This window comes from Melanerpes formicivorus, unplaced genomic scaffold (genome assembly GCF_026170545.1).
Source record: "Melanerpes formicivorus ecotype bairdi unplaced genomic scaffold, bMelFor1.0.p_v2 SCAF_381, whole genome shotgun sequence".
Classification (NCBI taxonomy): domain Eukaryota; kingdom Metazoa; phylum Chordata; class Aves; order Piciformes; family Picidae; genus Melanerpes; species Melanerpes formicivorus.
In genome coordinates, this window is record NW_027142733.1 from 30,372 (window position 1) to 36,495 (window position 6,124).

General features: G+C 53.3%; 1 long non-coding RNA gene across 1 annotated transcript; it reads left to right on the forward strand.

The window, feature by feature from the left end:
- The first annotated feature begins 824 nt into the window (after nucleotides 1–824).
- On the forward strand, nucleotides 825–4,585 carry LOC137459609 (uncharacterized). Its single transcript, XR_010992421.1, has 3 exons — nucleotides 825–1,322; nucleotides 1,923–2,024; nucleotides 4,254–4,585. It is a non-coding gene; the product is annotated as an uncharacterized lncRNA (long non-coding RNA).
- Nucleotides 4,586–6,124: the final 1,539 nt, after the last annotated feature.

Sequence of the window (6,124 nt, forward strand, 5' to 3'; positions counted from 1 at the left end):
ATTCCCTCAGCTTCCTCTTCTGCAGATTAAACAGTCCCAGTTCCTTCAGCCACTCCTCATAAGGCTTGTTATCCAGACCCCTCACCAGCTTTGTGGCCGTTCTCTGGACTCACTCTCTCACAAGGGGTGTCCTGGGGAACACCACTTGTGCCCGGCCGGCCACCGGCTGGGTTTAACTCTGTTCCCCACCGCTCTTGGGGCCCGGCCGTCCATCCTGTTCTGCTGTCCAGCAGTCCCTTTGAAAAAAAATCCATCTGAAAAAGGAAGTAGCAGAGAAGGAAAGCTGAAGCTGCAAAGATTGCAGTCCCCTCAGTTCTGGTTGTAGCCAGGTGGGGGTTGGTCTCTTCTCCCAGGCAAGCAGCACCAGAGCAAGAGGACACAGTCTCAAGCTGTGCCAGGGGAGGTTTAGGCTGGATGTTAGGAAGAAGGTCTTCATAGAATAGAATAGAGCAGGTTGAAAGAGAGATTGGCCTTTGGAATGTGCTGCTCAGTGAGGTGGTGCCCAGGGAGTCACCATCACTGGAAGTGTTTAGAAAGAGACTGGATGAGGCACTCAGTGCCATGGTTTAGTTGATTAGATGGTGTTGGAATGGAATGGTATGGAATGGAATGGAATAGAAAAGAATAGACCAGACCGAGTTGGAAGAGACCTTCAAGATCATCGTGTCCAACCTATCATCCAACACCACCTAATCAACTAAACCATGCAACCAAGCACCCTATCCAGTCTCCTCCTGAACACCTCCAAAGATGGTGACTCCACCACCTCCCTGGGCAGCCCATTCCAATGGGCCATCACTCTCTCTGTGCAGAACCTCTTCCTAACCTCTAGCCTAAACCTCCCCTGGTGCAGCCTGAGACTGTGTCCTCTTGCTGGGCCCGGTGATGATCAAAGTTCTTTTCCAACCTGCTTACTCCTGTTTGGTTTTATTCTCCTGTATGAATTGTCAGTTCAAAGCACTCGAGAGAAATGGTGTGATGGCTGTGCTGCAAAGCATCAGACTGGGGACCGAAAGACAACCTCCTGTGGATCGATGTACCGGGATATTCCAGGAACCTCTGTGCTGCCATAGACCTGGGCTTAAACTCATTCCAGATGCCGCGGTGTGTTCCACATGACAATCGCACTCGGCACGTGAAGAGTGGCCAAGAGACTTCCCTTGTTTCCTTTGTGGAAGGCTTTTGTTTGTCCCCCGGCCCCGGGGGCCGTGTTCCTCTCGGGCAGGCTGCGGAGGAGGCTGCCCTCGGCAGCAGGCGTGCCGCAAGCGGAGTGGCGAAGCTGTGTTCCTGGCAGTTCTCTCTCCGCCTGGATCAGGACAAAGGTACCGGCTGACAAGGACTTGCACTGACACAGGGTCAGAGAGCTGAGAGCACCAAAGGGTTTAATTGGTGAGAGCAACAGACTTGGTTGCTGCCACCCGCTGCTAAGGGGTCTGAGTGGGCCCCAAATGGGGTTTGGAGGCAGGTAAAGGTTTCTTTTGGCGTGTGAAGGGGTTTTGTGGGCATCTAGAAGGGGTGTGGAGCCCCCTGAAAGGGTCTGGGATAGTGTCAGGGGGTTCTGGGCTGGTCCACCAGCGGGTCTGGGGACATTAGAAGCGTCTGGGGGTACCTAAAACGGAGCTGGGCGTATCAGATGGGGGGTTTGGGTGCCTCCAAAGGGGTTTTGTGGGCATCTAAGTTGGGGAATCTGTGGGGGTCCTGAAGGAGTTGGGGGGTTCTCAGTGAGGTTTTGGAGTCTCTATGGAGTGCCTGCAGTCTCCTGGAGTGCCTGTGCTTGAAACCCCCCAGAGGCCGCGCAGAGTGGTGCTCACAGTAGCTCTGCAAGCCTGCCATGGGCTCAGGAGGCTGTGCAGCGGTTAAACCTTTTCTTTTGCTCAAGCACAATCTTTCTGAATTCTTTTCTTGGATTTTTTTTTTCCCAGGGTGATGTGAAACTGTCTGATTTTGGGCTAAGCACAGCTGTTCAGAAGTCTCAGAGACCTGAGCTCTACAGGAACCTTGAGCCCAAGCAGCCAGTGCCTTCTGTGAGTACAAGCTGTCCTTGTTCAACGTGGAACTAGTTGAGAGCTGAAGCCAGACCACACCATAATTCCCTTAGCTTCCTCTTCTGCAGATTAAACAGTCCCAGTTCCTTCAGCCACTCCTCATAAGACTTGTTATCCAGACCCCTCACCAGCTTTGTGGCCCTTCTCTGGACTCACTCTCTCACAAGGGGTGTCCTGGGGAACACCACTTGTGCCCGGCCGGCCACCGGCTGGGTTTAACTCTGTTCCCCACCGCTCTTGGGGCCTGGCCATCCATCCTGTTCTGCTGTCCAGCAGTCCCTTTGAAAAAAAATCCATCTGAAAAAAGAAGTAGCAGAGAAGGAAAGCTGAAGCTGCAAAGACTGCAGTCCCCTCAGTTCTTGTGGTACCCTCTGTGAGATCCTAAGCCACCTGAACTGAGCCGGTCAGGCAGCCAAGCTAGTGCAGCAGTGTCTTCTGGAGAGTTGATAGGAGCCAGTTCTATGGGGTTTGTTGAAGTGAGTGGCCAGTTGTTCTACATGAACAATTGTCTTAGTGCTAGCAAGTAGGAGGCTCTGAAGTGTGGTACTTTGAAAGCTCCATTCATACTTGCCCTTCAGGAGGAGCCAGCTCTTTCATTGAAGGATCTTCCTGAGCTGTCCAAGTACAATTTCTGTTGACACTTTTCAGCTCTTACATCCAGGTTGCTGACAGAGGATGTTGGGTTTGTGGGCCCTGGCAGCGACAGTTTTCCAAAGAGGAGCTCTAAGGCCAGCTGCAAGGTTAGGTTTGGATTCTCCAGGGGTGCCTGTGCTTGAAAGCCCCCCAGAGGCCGTGCAGAGTGGTGCTCGCAGTAGCTCTGTGCAAGTCTGCCATGGGCTCAGGAGGCCAGTATCTAGAGAAAGGGAGAGGGAAGGACAGTGACACTTCTAAGACAGTTTTAAAGAAATAATTATGAGAAGAGGCAAATTAATTCTGGGGACTCATGTGATATATCTGTTTAAGAGAAAAAAAAATGAAGGAGGTTTCTGACCATAACCAGGCTGACAAAGCACAGTAATGTGGTTTCCTATGGGATTCAACTCCTCCTGCATTGCACAGGACACTTCAACAGCTGTCCTGACAAGCTCTAAGTAATGAACTTAATCCACCCTGTGCAAGCAATGGGGCAAAAGATTACAAAATCCATGTATGCAATTGAGATGTGTTACATTGGGACGCCCAGGATACACCTCATCAAGCTCTCCTAGTTTTTAGACGCAAGATGGAAGAAGGAAGGGGGAAGACAGAGCAGAAGGTATATTTAAATATGAAACTCCTAGGCTGAAAGAAAAGAAAAACATTTTAAAGAGCACTCAGTGAGACTCTGTCACCAGCATAGCTAATCACAGAATCACTGAGTGTTAGGGGTTGGAAGGGACCCCAAAATAGCATCCGGTCCAACCCCTGTGCCAGTGCAGGATCACCTGGGGCAGGTTTTGAATGTCTCCAGAGACTCCACTAACTCTCTGGGCAGCCTGCTCCAGGGCTCTGGCACACACAGTGAAAAGGTTTTCCCTTCTGTTCCTGTGGAACTTCCTCCTTTTATTCGTCGGACACAGCGAAGCCGCTGGGTCGTGTTGCTGCGGCAAGGTGACCCACCCTGTAGTTCAGGGCCTGGGTCTGTGCCTTCGTGGCAGCCTGTTCCCTTGGCACCCTGTCAGCTTAACAGCCCTGTGCTCGGGGTCTGTGTGACGAGTTGTGGAGCCCTCCATTCCCCCTTCTGTCCCCAGCAGCAGCCCAAGGTCCCTGTAAGCAGGACTGGGGAGGCTGCTTTAGGCAGCTAACAGGAACCAACCTTGCCTGGCCCTTAGGGGGCTGAGGTCAGTCCCTGGGCTCCTGAAGAGGTGGTGTTGCGCTGCTGCCAGGAGGGCCGGCCCGTAGGTGGGGCACGGGCCAGAGCCTGTGGCTCTCTGTGGGGCTTTTTGGGAGTGCTGCTGAGGCCTCACTCTGTCCTGTTGGCATCCTTTGTCAGGGTAGCCAGATCCTAGGCCTGATGTCTATCGTTAGCTCAATTGCAGAATTTCCTCGTCTGCTGTTCCTGTCCGTAAATTTTTGCCAGTGCTTCTGTAATAAAAAGGTTTTTATTTCTCCTGTAACTTGCAAGCTGGTGACCTCCTTAGGAGCACCACTGTGTTGTTCACAAAGTTCTTTGCTGTTGCAAAGCTGGGAGAAGTGTGAGGTTCAGCTGATGAAGTTTCTCTCTTTTAGAAGTGTCTGCTCAGCCGTCCTCTTCCTGGATCTCGGAGCTTTGTCTCTCCCTGTTTGCGGTGCCCCGACAAGGACTTGTGCCGACACATCCTCGGGAAGCTGAAACCACCAAAGGGTTTAATGGGTTTGAGACAAAATTCACCCAACTCATTCTGCGGTGGTGTACGGGAAAGAGTCGGTAGGGGAAGCCGCAGGACAGCCTGCAGCAAAGCTCAGGACTTGTTCCCTCGCCTCTTCCTTCTGCGCGTGTCCTCGTCGGCCGCCTGTAAGCGAGACGCTTCGCCAGCTGGCTTGTTTGAATTCAGTAAAGTTATGGCATGGAAGTTATCTGGTAGGAGTCGTTGCTAAACAGATGTAGTTGAAGCTTTGTATCTTCCGTTCTCTCTACTAGTTATTCTAATCTTGCCCTGTTGGTTTAGCCCATCAGTTTTCATGTTCTCTTCATCTATTAGTAGCAGAAGAAAGGGCCCCTTGATTCCAGTATTTCTTGCTGTAGTTCAGAGGTAGAGTTGGCTTTCCCTCTGACCTTTTATACTTTTACTTTGTGTTAAGTGGAACCCAAAACTGAATAGGATACTTTGTGTAAAGCTTGAGCAGCCCTTAACTTTCGAATTATTATACTGCATGCACTACTGCTTTGCAACATTCACAGGACTGTGGTGGTGTCAGATAGTTCACTTGCATTTAGTTCCTCAGGGGCCAGGCCTTCCTTTGGGCTGATAGTCTTGGCCAAAGCTGCAATGTTCAGTCCTTGCTGTGAAAGGCAGGAGGTGCTGGCTGGGCAGTTTGCTTTATTTTGTGCCTTTTTGGGGGTGAATCAAAGGGAGTGGGGGGATTGTGGGTGGGCTGGTTCTGCCACGTGGGGCAGGGGGCTGCTGCAGCAGAGGAGCAGGTGAGCGAGGGCTGGGGGCCCCCCCCTAAAGTGCTGAAAATTCTCCGAGGGGACCACACTATCTTTAAAAGTGTAAGTACTGGGGTGAGGCGAGGCGGAGGCAAACCTCTGGTTTGCAGCTGGAGAGGGAGGGCTTGGAGTGACTGGTGCGTAAGAAAGCTTTGGAAACGACCCCTGTCTGCCCTCTCTGCTTCTAAAAGGCTTTTAGCATTGGAAAATAAAACCCACGTGGGGGCCCGGCTGCTGCCCACGCCCAGGAAGGTGCTCAGTGCTGCCACCCGGTGTGTAACGGCCGGCAGTGCAGCCGTGCCGTGGCGTGTGCCGCCCCGGGGGAGCTGATTTCTGCAGCCTAACTGCGCTGAATGCTCGAAAATTCTTAGGGGGAGAGCGGAGAGCTTGACTCGAGCGTCGCTATGGATCCGGCGCCTGCGCCCTAGCCCGGATCTGCTTCCCAGTCGCTTCCAGTTCTCTGCCAGTCCTTTGGTGGGGGGAAACTGTTGGGACCGGGAGGGCACCGGGAGGAGGCCATTACTGTGTAGTTTGGTAATACCGACGGCTGCAGCTGGTGCTGAGCTAAACAGAATGATCACAGAAGGCTTTTGCTCTGAAGCCAGAGCTGCCTGCTGGCGGAACGAACGTTTTTCTGACAGCTCTTGGAGGAACATTTCTGTACAGGTGTTCCCCAGGGCTCCTCAGCTGCTCTGAACTCAACGTGTTGTCTTGGAGGGGAATAAAACCCAATGGAAAGCTGAGAGTGAGGTGACAACGCAGGCACCGCCCCCTCAGCGTGGCACCGCCCCCTCAGCGTGGCACCGCCCCCCTCCAGCGTGTCACCGCCTCCCCAGCGTGGCACCGCCCCCCCAGCGTGTCACCGCCCCCCTCCAGCGTGTCACCGCCCCCCCAGCGTGTCACCGCCCCCTCAGCGTGTCACCGCCCCCCTCCAGCGTGTCACCGCCTCCCCAGCGTGGCACCGCCCCCC